General features: G+C 42.4%; 1 protein-coding gene across 4 annotated transcripts in view; it reads left to right on the top strand.

Moving 5' to 3' along the window:
• SUGCT (succinyl-CoA:glutarate-CoA transferase) overlaps positions 1-16,560 on the top strand; it is a 333,192-nt gene that overhangs the window by 293,552 nt on the left and 23,080 nt on the right. The window contains exon 14 of one of the 4 annotated variants that reach the window (XR_012633080.1): positions 14,837-15,026. The exons of the other annotated variants lie outside the window; for them this stretch is intronic. The gene's annotated coding sequence lies outside the window, so the exon portion shown is untranslated. The remainder of the gene's footprint in view (positions 1-14,836; positions 15,027-16,560) is intronic. 4 annotated transcript variants of the gene reach the window in all.

The following is a 16,560-nucleotide window of genomic DNA, read 5'->3' as shown; positions in this document are numbered from 1 at the left end:
CTCCTCTCCTCTCCTCTCCTCTCCTCTCCTCTCCTCTCCTCTCCTCTCCTCTCCTCTCCTCTCCTCTCCTCTCCTCTCCTCTCCTCTCCTCTCCTCTCCTCTCCTCTCCTCTCCTCTCCTCTCCTCTCCTCTCCTCTCTCCTCTCCCCCTTACCCTTCTCTTCTCTCTCCTCTCCTCCCTGTGTCCTGCACTGAGTGAGCACTTTTTGCCTTCCCAGACTTGCTCCGCCGCTGTGCCTCCTGGCCAGTGACACACAGAAGCGCTCTCGTGCCTGCCCGGCGCTTGTGTTGCAGGCAGGAGGGATGGAAAGGGGCAGCTCCGGATGGGGCAGCGAGCCTGGAGCCCTTCCAAGCACAGGCTGCTGGGCACGAGCAAGAACCCCCGGGGAAATGGAGCCAAGGGGGAGCAGAGTCGCTCCCGCTACAAGCTTGCGATGGGCGAGAGAGCCAGGGAGAGCCAGGGCACGAGGGGGGCCTTGGAGGGGCAAGAGCCGCAGGCAAGAACCCAGCGAAAGGGCTCAGAGGAGCCCTGGCCAGGGGCTGTGCTCAGTGCTACAGAGGACAAGCAGCAACCCCGGGGGGCACCCTTGGGGCCCACCCTGGGAGTCTAGAGAGCTTCCTCCCCCCGGATGCGGGGCACGAGGGCCATCTTGGTGGAGCAGGAGCAGCAGGCACCTGGCCAGCATGGCCCAAAGGAGCCCTGGCCAGGGGCCGTGCTCAGCGCTGCAGAGGAAGGCAAAAAACCCCCCGGGACACTGGCTAGCCCACCGTGGGGGAAAAAAAGCCTTCCTCCCCCCAGCTGCAGGGCACGAGAGGCCGCCTTCGTGGTGCACAAGCAGCAGGCAGTGACCCGGCCAAAAGGGACCGGAGGAGCCCTGGCAAGTGGTCATGCTCAGTGCTGCAGAGGAAGGCAAAAAACCCCCGGGGGCCAGCGCCAATGTGCCCCGGGGGAAAATTCCTTCCTGACCCCAGCAATGGCGATCGGCTACTCCCTGAGCAGGTGAGCAAGACCTGCCTCCGTGTCCCACAGGCTGGTCACGCCTCCCAGGAGATGCCCAAGCCCTGTTCTCCCTCAGCCTGGAGCCATCTCAGGGGCTCCCGAGAGTGCCCGAAGGCCCCCGGCCTGATCGACCTTGGGGGCAAGAATCCTTCCCGCGCCTGGCAGAGCACCAGTGGGTGCTCCAAAGCACCGGGACCCCTGGCAACATCCCTGCATCCCATTTCTTACGTCTGCTGCCCCTGGCTCCGCAGGGGATGAGGCCGGCGAGCTCTGCAGTGCTCCTCAAGAAGGCATTCCCTGGGGCTGGCCACCGCTCCCCAGATGGAAAGGCCTGAGAGCCTCGGGCACCTCCAGGGGTTGGTGGTTCTTCTCATCTCCTGAGGGTTTGTGTCTGTTCCCTGAAGGCTGAAGCAGGATTTCCATCCATCCCGTGGGCTTTGAACGTGGCCATGCTGGGAGCTGGCCTTGCAGCGGAGAACCTCCAGGCGCCTCCTCCAGCCGCTGGTCTTCCTCCCTCAGCCCCCTGCCAGTAATCCCACCCTACCCTCAGGGATCTCCTCTGGAATGTCTTCTGGCTGCTCCCAGGGCAGCTCTGGCAGCAGGACAGTGGCCCCGGGGGCACTGTGAGTGCTGCGTTGCCAGGGGTGGCATTGTGACATGGGCGTGGCACTGTGCCATGGGGACAGCACTATGACATGGGGGCGGCACTGGGCCATGGGGGTGACTGACAGGGCCCCCCATGCTCAGCCCCGCCCCCCACCCAGCCCCCCCGGAGGAAGCCTTTGGGGTGCTTGCGGCGGGCGGAGGAAGCGAGCAGCCGATTCAATGTGAATGATAGAGCAAGCTTCAACTTTATTGACAGAAATCACCCCTTATATAAGCACTCTACAATAATCATGCATACTACTCACAAATCTATTGGATACATGTAAAAAGCTACATTATAATATCCCAGCCCCCTGTGGCATCTCAGACATGTCACAACATCTTCCCTCTTCTGGCCTGCCTCCTTTCCCAAGGTTGTTTTTACCATCAAGGCCATTGTGTACCTCAGTTTCTCTCTTTGTTAACATAACAGTCTGTTGTTTGGCATAACTGTACCCTGGGTTTATTCCTTTGTTTACCTCAGATGGCTGCAATCAGCTTCTGCAGAGACCCATGGCCTTGCTCTCTGCAAGCCGTTCTCCAACAGGTGCTGGCCCCGAGGCAGTCGCTGTGCCAGGAGGCCCCGGGGCTGTCCCTGCCCTTGGTGGCCACGCTCTGGGCCCAGCTGCTGGGCGTCCCTGACGCGTCCTCTGCCACTCGGCTCCAGGGACAAACCCAGGGCTGTGACTGTTCTCTCAGGCCCTGGCAGAAACCAGCCCTGCAGCCCAGAGGCCTCCCCTATTCGCCGTCCCCTCTCTGCGCCAGAGCTGACGGCCATGAGGCCCTGCAGCGAGGAGGAGCAGGGACTTGACCCGGCTGGACAGAAACGCTTTTCCTGGGGTGTAAGGGGGTTGAGTTCCACAGCCACAGCCTGGAGGAAAGTGTGACCAGAGCCATAGGTTGGGCTGGACAGTGCCAACAGACCACCAGGGAAATGGCACAGACTTTGAAAACCATGTGAGCAGAGGTTACACTGGTGTGGTGGAAAGGTTGGGCATTTTCACACCCAGAACATTTGGATCCATGCCCAAAGCACAGCCAGGCAAATGACTCTTCCAAACTGGGAAAATAGCCCACTGCTGCTATTTCCATCACATCCCCTTGTCCCAGTGAAAGCAAGCTGCATGGCTCTTCTGTCAAACACACCCATTGGCCATGCTTGTGTGGGATACAAAACACACTTCAGCCACAGGGTAAAACTTTCAGAGCTCATTTGTGGCTTTAACCTTTCTGTAGGTTATTTGCCTACCTGAATTAGTGGGAAGATGTTCACATCTTAGCTAAAATCCTGGCAAATCTCTTTTTTTGTTTAGGATTCATTATTTGTAGTACTGAAAGAGTAAGGAAGGTACTGTTCTCATATGTTGGTGCCAAAACTGTATTGCAGACTATGTAAATAAGGGAAATTATAGCATAGACATTCATTTGGTTGCGATGATGCCAGAGGTGAAAGACAGGGGTTTGCAGGAACTCTCAAGAGACATAAATTGTGCATGATTTTCACCATTCCTCCTTACCAATGCACCAAGGGACATCTGCTGCTATACTGTTTATGGTGAGGTATTCTTTTTGGAGAGAAGTCCTGAATTGGTTTGTGTACTTTACCATATTTTTCCTTGCCTTCATCCCAGATGGAATTTGTCTTTCTTGAGCCCAAGGAATGAGAAATGTCCGTAGTGGTACAGGTGAGAGTTCTCACCAGGGCTTTGCACAATGCTTGCCTTCCTTGCCTGACACATGAGAAGGCTTTTGCCTGTATCCTATTCATGGCTCATAGTCACCCTGTGATCTATTCATGCCTCCAGGAACATGATGATCGTTGCAGGTCTCTTCCAACTCAACTATTTTATTCTATTCTGGTCTAGTCTAGTCTAGTCTATTCTAATTTTAAAACATCTTCATTTTCATCTTCCTTAAATTTTCTGTCCACTTGTGTGATCACCCAACTCTCTCCAAACTTATTACTAGCAAGAAAGACCTTTTACTTTCATCAAGTTAATTCTGTTCTTCCATTGTAGCATTAGTATTATGGATATATGCCATGGGCCATGTGAGATGGGCACCTGACAACAAGACAGACTTTGTGACATCTCTGTTGTGTATTGGTTCTGTGGTACACTGGAAATGGCTCTCTGAACTATGAAAGCATCCAGTCCTGGCTTGTTCGTGGAGACAAAATGCATTATTCTTTCCCCTACAGTCATAATGTGTCCAAGACCAGCAGAGGTTAAGAAACTGGGTTTGTTTGGCAGATGTTTCTTGTTATTCTGCCAATTAAGTCAACAATAGGTATTCATAATCCTAGGGAGGCTTGGAGGTCATAGAAATTACAGGGCAGGCAGAATAGCTCATGCACAAATAGCTGAAAAAGAAAGCAATCTTTGGGGGATTTTTTTTCCTCCTCCTTTTATTCTGCTTGTCCTAGGGGCTGTCATCAATCAGTAACATTGTGCATTGGCTTCACCCCTTGGTTCTGGCTGCAGTGTTCAAGGTCCTGAATGGCACAAAATCTGTCTTATTGTTGCAGGGGAGATGTTCTGCAGTTTGTTTTATGCTCAAATTTCAGTGCTTTGTATAAGTATTAAAACATTTTCCTCAGCAACTATTTTAAAATAAATGGTTAGAATACTTGCATTCTTAAGAGCGAATGAGCAACCTCCATAGAATAAAGACAGCAGTTGTGAGGTGGCACACGGTGTAATGCAGTCTTTTGTTACCTTACCAGTATAGAGAAATTAATTACTTTCTTTCTGGCCTTCTCAAGTTTATCCTTGCTAAGCAAGACATGGAGCTGGTGGAGAGAAGTACTGATCTTAAGCGGAAAAAGAGATTTGGAGAAATCATCAAAGAGCTAGTTTGTGTGCTTGTGGCTGCGATGTTAATGGCAATTGAAGGATGTCTGCAAGTAATGGTCTCAATAGACTACCACTGGATTTTACAGATGTGGGGTGCTCATTTTATTACTCCTTATGCAGTCAAGAACAGTGTGATACAGCAGTCAGTTGGGTAAGACTGACAGCAACAATAAAGCATTACTAAAGACAAATAAAGCAAGAGCTTTACAGAGAGAGAACAAGCAGCCATGAGGCAATGAACAGCCATGAGACAGTAACTTCAATAAGAAATCTGAATTTCCATACAAAAAAATCCTTACCAAGCATAACAGTACTAATACATATTGAATAAAGCATCGACTGGGGAGGCTAAAGATGAAAAAAGTATGATAAAACATTTCTACTATTGCTCCTGGTGAAAAAGAGAAGTGAATGAGACATTGTTGGTACTAATAATACCTAAAACACTGTAGCAGCTGATAAAAGTATTTGGTATACTGTGACCCTAGGAGGAATGTGACTGTGTTTTTATCTGAACCCAAGAAACAGAAGGGAGAATAGATGCCTGCCTTACAGTCACATACTCTGGCATCCACATGTACTTTTGGAGATATAAAAGGCTGCTTAATGAGAGACAGAAACATATATGGGACAAATGATTCCAGCATACAGGAGAAGCTGTTGAAAGAAACAGAGAAATTCCTTTAAACAGCAAGGGCAGCTGACCCGTCTAGGAAAAGGATCAAAACAATGTTATTAGTGCAGATCAAGTTCACAGGGTCAAACTAAAGGAAATTGGGAAGCAGGACAGAGACAGACTAACCAGGAATGCAGGCGTCATGGTGCAGGGTAAGTACTGAGAGAAACAGTTCAGAAGACGGAAAGAAAACTGTCTGGCTCCTGGAAAAACATGTAAAAAGCAGAGAGCATAGCAAGACTCTCTGTCCAGTGTGTTACAGCTCAGGAAATATAAAAAGTGGTAACAGAGATTACAGTTAGAAGAAAGATGTCTTCTGGCTGCCCTGCATAGGCCCAGAGAAATTAATTGCACAGAAGGATGCAGGAGAAGGATTCCAGCTATTCTGTTCATTTTCAGAACTATTCTATCATGTCTTAATCAGTTGACTCCAGCTGGATGGTGAAGCCATCAGCAGTCTAATCCTACTGAGCTGGTTAGTGGCAACTTTAATCTGGAGGATTAGAATCAGGTATTCATGATGCAGATATTTGAAGTCAAAGAGCAAATGCAGCCTGTAGAGAAGAATCCTGAAAATCAGAAGATGTTACATGTGCAAGATCACAGTTTCCTGAGCACGATAGAGGTGGTCACTATGTGCCTTCTCAAGCATTTTCAGAAAACATAAGATCATATTTCAAGGAATCAGACACACAGAAATGAAGTGGAAGTCAAAAATAAGCCCCCATATAGTGAGATGACTGAAAATCGGTTTTGTTCATAATGGCAGAGTAATAACAAAAAGTTGGTAACTTTACTAAGAAATGGTATCATTATATGCATTGAAGCTTTCAGAGAATGACTCAGATGCCCAATTAATGCTGAGGAAAATTTAGAGTAAACTGAGGTTCTTCATTCAGCCAAGTCACTAAATATATCATTGTAAAGAAATTGCTGCTTATCACCACTAATAGACAATAGACTGTAAAATCTATCATCTGTTTAACATCACTGTCTGTGAGGCTAAGACTAAGTTTTACCATGTCATGGTAAATGAGTCCATGAGACGTGTGACAGCACTGACTACACCTTTTGGAAGATAATTACTTGGTGTAAATGCTTTTAACTTGGGCCCAACATCTCAGGTGTTCCAATGTAAATTGACACTGGGAAGGTTTCCCAGACATGTGGCTTGAAGTTGGTGACAGAGCTATTAAAAATTAATGATCTGACAAAAGAGGCAGTACATGTCACTATGTAATAAGCAAAATATGAGATTGTATGTAGACATGTAGAACTTGAGAAAAACTGTGTTGTTCAGTTAGTTGACATCTAGAGAGATGGCAGCAAGACCCTGGAAAAGTCAGCACAGTTAGGAAAGCACTCAGAATGAAAGGAGTCCAATCATTTCTAGCCGTAGTGATTTTTTTCTAAAATTATCGGAGGTCTTTAAAACTGAGGAAAATCAGACGGCAGGGAATGCTCCTAAGACTCTGTAGGGTAGCTAAAGCAACATTATTTTGTTCTGAAGTAGGTTAGGAGCAGTGCTAATGCAAAGCAAGCAGCCCAGAACATTTACTTTAAGATAGGAAATTAAAAGGAAACACAGAGCCATGCTTTATGAAATGCAGTTCCCTCAATTCATCTTTCAGCACTAGTTAGCACTGCTATCAACTATCTTGTTTGCCCAAAATCCACTAGAAGGAACCTGGATGAAACACTGGGTTTGTTTCTTCTTAAAACATTAGCAGTATGATATGAAAGTAAGGTACTGCCCAAGAAAATCACAGCCTGTAGCAGATGCACTGAACAAGACATGTCTTCCAGACATGATTTTATGGAGTAAAAACTGCATCTCCAGTGGTAGACTTCTGAAGAGCAGGCAGTAAATCAGCTTCTGTACCAACCATGGCAGTCTGGAGGAGCAGTTACCACAGGAAGTTACTCCATTTTACTCAGTCAGGGATCAGCTGCACATGAAAAATAGGATTGTGTTTGAAGGGGACTGAACAGCAATCCTAGAAGGCTTAGAGGGTGTTACAGTGAGCTTGAAATATACTTCAGACCTACTGATAAAGGTCTGCATGAAATGAGCCAGGCAGTTTGTCAGCCAAGCATGTATGCCCAAGTGGGAGCAAAAAAAAAAACCAAAACCAATCTGAGGTGATCAGACTTCTGACTGACAATAGGAGACTGAACAGCTTCGTGAAATATCAGCCCTGGTAAAAATGGAAAGCAAAAAAGAGAATAAAACCTGTTTTGATGGTCAAATGAGCTTACTGCTGCAGCTGCTGTAAAGCTTGCTGGAGGACATATGAGCAAAGACTGTGACATGAGTTAAGGCATATCTAAAAGCATATTTTGCAAGGTCTGGACTACCAGACTGTCTGAAAATGAAACATGCCTGGCAGTAGATTTCAAACAGTTTTGCACAGAATATGTCACATTAGCCTGGGTGCTCAAAGAGCAACAGGATAGTCAAGTTGGCAGTGAAGAGCTTGATAACAAGAACAGGATAGGTGAGTAGTCCTTACTTTGCGTTGTTCAACTAATACATTCAAGCATCTCTTACCCTTCCCTCTTCCATACCCCTTTCTAATTTTCACCTTGACACAGCTACAGCAAATCTGCAGTGCAGAAGGGAAACAATTGACAGTACAATGAATTATTAAATCAGTAAAAAAGGTCAATGATTTGATACCATTGTGTAGGTGAACAGGTCTGGCCCAACCGTCAAAAATCCACTTGCAAAAACTAAAGGCTCAAGTTAGTTAGTACCACTAAAGATAGCACCCCCACAAAATCAAAACCAAAGTAAGTGACCAACATGATGGGAAGTAAAATGAAGTTAGTGTAATCTTGATGATTACAGAAGCTCAAAATCTCATTTCTTTCAAAAGTTGTCATAGTTTGCTTGAAGGAAAAGTAAAATAAAAATACACATGGCCATGGCAAAGGCAATATTAACTTACACTCTTGATTCATTGAGTTTCAGCAGAACTTTTCTGCAGTCTGTGTTGAAGGTGTTCTGTGATCGGAACAGCTGTAGCTGCAGGAGAATGCAACACTGTTGTGGAGTAGACATTCCCCCCATTCCTGTACAGTGTACCCGTAAACTGTTTATACAAGTCTCACATGAACATAGAGAAAATAAAAATTTATCCCTAGAGGCACTTCAAATTTGATTCTGCTTTCCCCCTGTACCCTTTGCAACATCAGAATAAACCTCCAAAAGTGAAAAACATTTCTCCCTTCTGATGTCAAATCCTGGGCCCAGGAGATGAGATGCAGCCTTCTTCCAGGAAGGTGTCTGACCTGGCAGGTTTGCTTTGTTGGTCCTCAGTGCTCTTTCTGGCAGAAAACATGTGGTATGTGCTTCATGTGGGTTAAGTAAAGTTTCATGTTCAGAACCTCACTCTGGAGCATTTCATTAGGCAGCTGCCTGGAATCAACTTAATATGGAAAAGCGAGAAAGCTTGAGAGATTTTAGAGTCTCTGAATACTTCTTTTCTTGCTGTTTCACACAGTGACGCTTTTCCAAGATAAGCTTTTCTGAAATGTCAGGCTACGTTTTAATTCACATATGTTTTTTGGGCTGAGAACTTTACCATGGCTAAAATCTCTCTCACAGAGAAAAGGAAAACCATCCTCGCAAACCTTGCTAGAAGAGTGGTTTCATCACTCACAGTCATTTCAGAATTGAACCTCTTTGTTGAACAAAAACCTTGAGGTGCCATGACTGCTAGTCGACTGTACTTTGTCCTGGCGTCCGCTTCTACCCTGGATTTAATAGTAGTTACAGATCTCGGAGAACTCGTACTCTGGATCTGTCCATCAGTGTGTCAGTTCAGCTCCAGAAGTCAGTCTGCACAGTGCTCTCCTGCAGCTCAGGGAGACCTGCTCGGCTCTCCAGGCCCTTCGCTGTGTTGTTGAAAAGCAGGTAGTGGGACGTCTCACTGACAGTACCACAGCTGTGCATTGACAAGCAGGGCGGGATTCACAACAGACCTCTTGGGAAGGCAGTTGGTGCGTATCCTTTTACTATGAAAGTTCACAAGGCTTGTGGGACCTTTTATCTTCATCTGTACTTTATAGACTGCCTGCATACTCATATTGTGTTAGGCATTGTATTTGAATATGAATGTTTAACCATATATTTAGCGTATGGTTAGACAAGAAGAACTTGGCACGTCATACACAAGGTATGTGCAGATTAAATTATATAAGACACTTTTGTATCCGGCTAGGGGACACAGAAGGTTCTGATCTAGTATTCTAACTTAGAGTAAACCAACCCTATTAGAAATGTTATGAAAATTTTCATAAAAAACTTTTTAACCAGTCAAGCGGTCTTCAAGGGAATGTTGGAAAACTGTCACTTGGGACTTGTAAAAGTAGGCTGGACAAAGCATTAAGAATAGAGTTTAAAAAAAAAAAAAAAAAAAAAGAATGACAATTAGAAATAATTTGCAGTGGTGGGAGAGGGGAACATAAATGATTTCTTAGGCCTTTGTTTTAATCTTATAATCTTAAATTATTTCTTTGAAAGGTTTTCCCCCTACTCTAATGTAATGAATTCCATAGCAATGACGAGTAAAGTATTTAGGGACTTTTACCAGGGAATGTTTAGAAGAGGTGATGAATGATTATTGGCTTCATTTGCTAATTGACACAATAATCTGTGCCAAGGGATTCCTCTCTACTTTTGAAACTATATTCTAATAAAGAAAGAGAATTGATTTGTTAGATAACATATTCATGTTAAGAGACTAACTGAAGCAGGATGGAGATTTATGGCCTCTTATTTTTTCTTAAGATGTATCTTTCTTTGCTTTATGTTTTTTTCTCATAATGTGTGATAGGAAAAGATAGGTCATTTTAATATACAACCTGTGACAATAATTTTAAGATGCAGATTCAGTCTGCCAAAAAAATGAAGCTATAGGAATAGTCCTACAGATAGTTTGAATCTGTTATTTTTTTACAAAAAGGAGAAAATGCACAAACAGAACAGGTTTGCCCAGCTACCTTTTCTATAGAATCACTAATTTTCACCCTGAAGAGGTCAGGCAGATTTATGGAATAAAACAGGGCCTCAGGCCATGTAACATGATTGTGAGCTAGTCAACCACTCACTTGTGCCAAGTAAATTTTGGAAATGATTCTCCTTTGCTGACAGTACCCTCATTACTGATTGTGTAGAGTAATTTATCAGGCATTTCTTAAAATAAACCGTTCATTTATGCTAATAGGACTTGGCAGGGAGGAAAAATTGGCAGGACTTGAAGTTCCTAGTGTTTTTCTTTTTTAAAACAGAAACTGTAAAGTCCTTAGTATTTTGAGCAACTGTTATCACAGCCATGCATATAGTTTATTAAAGTGACAACTTATTGCATAATAAATTTTCAAAATGGGAGAAAATGATTCCTATGTTAAGTTTACAAAAGCAAATAGTTTGGTAGTATTGTAAAAGCACGGTCATTAGTTTCATACTTGGGCATTCTTTATTGGCTAAGCTTCTGGTATTAATGAATCACTTAGCATCTTTTCCATGACTCATCTATTCTCAGTGCAGTACCTCATCTTGAAATATCTCTTTGTTCCTTACCCCTCATGTATTTTCTGTTTGGTAGCTCCCTCCAAGGAGATGTTTTCCTTCTACTTTGTAACAGGGCTTTGATCCTGCAAACAGCCATGCACATCAGTAACTACTGAAGCGAGTAGTCCCATTGAACCTATGGAACTGGTCAATATGGACAGTTACTCACATGTACAAATGTTTGTATTGCAGTCACTGTACAGGGTTCAGCTGCTATCCTTTGCAGCCAAACTGTGGAGACATTATATTTAGATCAATATATTTCACATTCACAGAATCACAGAATCATCTAGGTTGGAAAAGACCTTGGAGATCACCTAGTCCAACCATTAACCTAATAGTGACAGTTCTCAAATTCATTCAGTTGTCTTCAAAACAGAATTTTTACATACATCAGTTCCTGAAAAAGCCATACTTTCTAGCCCACAAGAAAACTTCCAAAGCTCAAAATAAAAAGAAGATGTACTGAAATGCACAAATAAGGTCTGTAACACTGATAAAATGACAGCTGTAGCAAATTGTGACTCACCAAAAAACAATGCTTTAATCTAATGCCTTGCTGAAGTGTAAGGGGAAGTCTTCTGTTAACTTCACTGATGGTTAGATCTGGTCCTCTTTTAATAAGACAAATCTAGATATATCTCCAATTTGACATAAATTCTGTGATACCTTTTTTTTTTTTACATATTCAGTTGCCCAGCAAATGGCAAAATCTTGCATCTTTGAGTAAAACTAAACAGTGATGTTGTTTTTGTTGTTGCTTTTTAATGTAAGTAAATATTGCAAAATTTATGCAAAAATTTGCATAAATGCAATTAGTACAGAATATACTGTACTGCTTATAACAACAAATTGAGCATGACACATTGACCCCAAATTTTCATCATGCCTCAGCCTTTAACTGCAAATGCCAGAAACTCAAGCTGTGTTTCCAAAGATAAACAACTTCAACCAACCAACAGCACCTTAAATTGGAGATTTAGCCCTAGGTGTTTCTTAATAATTGGACTTTTCAATGAAGCTGCTTGATGATACAACTTAGATTATGGCTTTAATTTTTTTGCTGTCTCATGCTGTTGTACTCTGTAGTTTGCAAAACTGAAGGGACCCATATCCAGTACCATGCTACAAAGAACAAACATTCATTAACGTTTTTCAAGTCTTCAGCTTTTTAGACTTGAAACTCAAATTTAAAGTGTGAAGCTCATTCCATGAACATTTATTGAACCTGGCCTTTTCCACTACATGTCTATTACTCACCATCATAATTAGAATGTCCCTGCAATGGGTCTAAATGTTTTAGTCAATGCTTTCCACTTCTGTCTGCATTCTTTTCATATTGTTTCCTGCCATTAATGCAATAAAAATGTCAGCCACAAATACCAGATTCCTAATGGAAAAGCAAAACAAACTAAAACCACAGCCATTGCCACAGCTGAGAGATATTATTTTTCCCTGATACTCCACATTGTCACTAGGCAAACAATTAATTGAGGTTGCATATGCAGCGTGCATTAAGTTATATACATCGTTCATAAATACAGATCAGAATTACTGAGACTCTCGGTAACTGTTACAGTGTAGTTTCTTCGCATACATTTGGGTTGCCTGATGAGAGAAAATGGTGTCTTGTTTAAATGAGGGACATAATTTGTACTTTTGGCTTCTCATGCTATTGGAAAAACACCTTAATTTTTAGTTTAAGATATAATGGGGCAAACTTTAATTTTTAATGTCCTCAGACATACAGACGTTTAATGAATTTACACTTCACATTTGCAATAAGTTCCTAAGAGGTAGAAGGCCCAAAAGAGAGCATCTAAAACTGATTATCTATTGTTAGTGCAAGATGGGTGTTTCTTGTAGCATGTCATCTAGTTTGTACAATGCAGTAAGTAGCCTCTCTGGTTTGGTTTGGTTTGGTATTCTTCCTCATTATTTAAACCTTTTGGAGCTTCTGGCTGTTCTTAAATACAGTTATATGAAGCATTTCTAATGAGATAATATAGTTTATTGACATGAAATTATTGAGGAAGTTAACTTAGAAATCTGAATTCTGTATAGGACAAATTAGTTGTGGTAGTGAAGGACTTCATATATACATTATAATATGTATGTTTGGAGATCAGATCCCCATATGTGCTGTTCCCTAAGAATAAATCAAATAGAATAAGAAAGTAGGCCCTTCTCCATGGAGTTTGTAATCTTAAGTGTAATTCAGGAGAAATCAAATTGATAAAAGATTGTGAGGAAGCATTGAGATAATACTAGTCAGCATACAGCAAATGGTCGCACCTCTTTGGTCAAATATATGATGAATATTTTAGTTACTAATTGAAGACTAGATTTCTGAGAAACTCCTGAGTTGCTTCTGTTAGTGAAGGTAAAAGGTGAAAAAGAGAAAGGCTAGGTGTCTGTCTGTTACCTCCCACATAATTTGCAAATATATTCTGTAGCTCTCTCCCATAAAGGTATGTTTGGGAATAGTGTGAGGTGCTAAGAGCAGGTTCTGACTGATAAGTTTAGAATTGACCTTGGATTATGGTGAAAAACTAAACATTTTTTATCTATTTATTGCACCTTTTATTTTAATAAATGTATTTTTATATGTTTTGCTATACTTTTCAGGCTCTCTACTGTTACATATTTCAATAGTGCAAGTTCAGCCTGTAAACTCTTCATATTAAGGGTTTTCTTCTAATTGTCTGTGCAGTTTTTGGTTCAGCTGAGCCTCTGTCTAGATTAAAAACAATAGCAATAACTCAAAATAAGTATGTACTCTGAAGATGCTTTCAAATGTTCCATTTTTTAATGAGAAAGTGATGGAAAATGGCGGGAGGTTCAGAATACAATGGATCCACTATGCTTCCCTTACTTAACTTTTCTTCTTCTTCCTGAACCCCTCGGTGATGATTCTGCAAGCACTGCAGCATAGGAATTTACCATTACTGGAGAGTAGCCCTGTTTGTTTATTAACAGGGCTCCATTGCCTGTGGAGAAGCTGTGCTGAGACACGCTGTGCAGTGATCAGATTTCATCCAATGTAAGTGTCAGGTCAAAATGCAGGATTCAAAAACCAGTAATAATTGTACCAGCAGGTAGTTGAAATATCTCTCTGCCCAGTGCTCTCTGCGAAGAGCTATATGTGCAGTACCAACATGAGCAATGGACCTTTGTCTAGTCCTAGCTCCAGCTCCTATCTGCATGTCTGGGTGCTGTGATTACAGCCAGTGAGCCTGCAAAGGTATTTAGTGCACACCGGAGGACAGCAGTGAGACTGTACAGGAAAATATCAAAGCTGCGGATTTACCTTCTCCCCCTGCTAAAAAAAAAAAAAAAAAAAAAAAAGAAAGGAAGATAGGAAGATGCTTTCTCAGGAGTCTGTTTAACAAGCCTTTGCACAATGGTGTATAATTTGACACCACATGATTAAGAAAAAAATTGTATCACTTGAACGCTGTTTTAAAAGGCTCTGCATGGACATTCCAACTACAGCAATATTTCAGTAGTTCCATCTGTATTTACTCTCAGCACATTGGTGATAGGACTGAAACCTATTAACACTTGTGAAGTTCTGTGTTCGAGGTCTTTCATTTGAAAATATAAATGCAGTGCCAGGCAAAGCAAAAGTTGAAAAGGTTATCCTTTATCTTCTCAAATCAACGGCAAAAAAATCATAATCTAATTTAGTTTGCATGAGTTTATCATATTTTTTGGCCTCCCTAGAAAATGACTGTTCCTCATTTTTCTCCAGCTGTAAGTAATACGACTTAAATAGCTCAGTGAAGCAGCTCTATTATTTACTGGTCAAAAAACATTACAAATGATTGAAGGGTTTTTATGAAAGAGGTGGCTGAGAATTGTTCTCATTTGCTTCCAATTCAGAGTTTAATGCTTGTGGCATATTGCAGGGGCAATGTAAATCCATAGGCAGACAGAAAATCTGAAAAAAAAAAAATTTTTTTATGGTTTACATTTTTCTGTTTTTCTCAGGTTTGCAAATATTTAAAACATGTGAGTTTTTCAGAAGTGATTTCCGCATGCCAGATTCGAGGTGCTTCTTAAGTGGGTATTGATTTTTAGGCACCACGTACTGGCCTGATTGAAACCAAGCCTATTGAAAGAGGCCTAAACTGTACAATGAAGGATGAGAAAGGGACATCCAAGAAGTCTCCAGAACCACAGTTTGTTGTTAGCAAGATGGTTCACCTGCTGTGATTCCCCCCATGCAAAAGGGAGAGGACTGCAAACCACAGACCTTTTGAGATTCAAGGTAATATCTTTGCATGACACCTTGGAAAAGCTTAAGCCATGTTTCACATTTTCCCCTAATGAAAGCAGGGAGAGCCTTATGGGAGATTTGATTGAAAAAGCCAGTTTGAAGCTTAGTCAATTAATCTCATACATTGCAGGTAGAACTGAGTCTTTGTTTTGCCAGTTATTAGGCCTAGCATAAAGGACATAGCCAGCATAAAGATGAACCAATAACCAAATTGTATTTGATACAAAAGGGTCAGTACATGGGTGAGCGCTGGGGGTACAAACAAGTCAGTCAGATTATACATAATCGACACCAATCCCACTGATCCCAACAATGACACGGCACAACCAACAATGGGTGGAATAAATGGTGACATGCAGTTTCCCATAGAAGGGATGGGAGACAACCGAGTCAACAAGCCAAATACATAAGACCAGGGAAGCCACACACTGAATCTCTACACAGCCCGCGTTTACAAAAGCCAGATCTGACTGGAGCCCAGTCCCAGGGAGGCAGGAGGTCCTTCCCCAACAGGGAACTCTGCAAAGTGCATCCACCTCACACACAGACACTGCCCCTCCTGCAAGTGGTCCCAGCTTTTATCCCTCAGTGGGACACCTGACCCTTGGTTACTGCATGCAGACCCCTGGGGCTCATTTACCCAATGGCTCTGTCTGCCAGGCCGGCCCCACCCTGGAGGGAAGCCTAAAGGCAAACTCACCCCCCTTTGGGAAGGGCTGTGGGAATCACCCATATGTCAGCCTTAATTTGGGGCTTGGGATTGAAATCCCAGCATTTCAGTCTTATTAAGAGTTATGTAGCACCATGTTTAAAATCTTTTATGTGAAAGAGAAGTGCAATACTAATATAGAAGACACAACATTGATGAAGCCTATCTGTGATCCCTACTGCTAGTTTCTGTCACATTTACACCTATGTCAGATACTGAGTTTCCCACTCTTTACTTCCTCATCAAGTGAAATTGTTCAAATACCGAGTTTACCTTTACATGTTCTTTAATCTTACTTGCTTAAGTGAGTCTTGAACACACTGTTTGACTAGGGCATTATTGCTAAGATTGACTGCCAGGAGAGAAATACTGAAATTGTCTATACTGGATGTTCTGCATCCCAGAATCCTGCTGGCTAGAGCAGGCTCAGCACTGAATTCAGACCAGGTTGCTTGGGGCTTTGTCTTGTTGAGTCTTGAAAACCTCCAAGGATGGAGATTCCACAACCTCATCTAAAAGCCCTCCTGAAACCTGCTTTCTGAAGGCAGTCTGTGTTGGAGCAGTAGGAAATAAATCCCTTGTTCTCTTTCAATTATGGTATTGCCAGGTGTTATGTGAAACAATACTATGGGAAAAGAGATCTACCATTATTTAAAAATTGACAGTATCACCTTAAAATTATTATTTTCTAAATGTTTTATATGAGTGCTGTGGAACTGTAACACATACACATACTCTTCCAGCTGTACAGTAAAATTTATGAACCTCACACTTCTGGCACCATTGGTATCACTGTAAGGATGATAGTTTTGTGTG

Source organism: Athene noctua, chromosome 2, assembly GCF_965140245.1.
Source record: "Athene noctua chromosome 2, bAthNoc1.hap1.1, whole genome shotgun sequence".
Lineage (NCBI taxonomy): Eukaryota > Metazoa > Chordata > Aves > Strigiformes > Strigidae > Athene > Athene noctua.
This window is presented reverse-complemented; position numbering and strand designations above follow the sequence as displayed.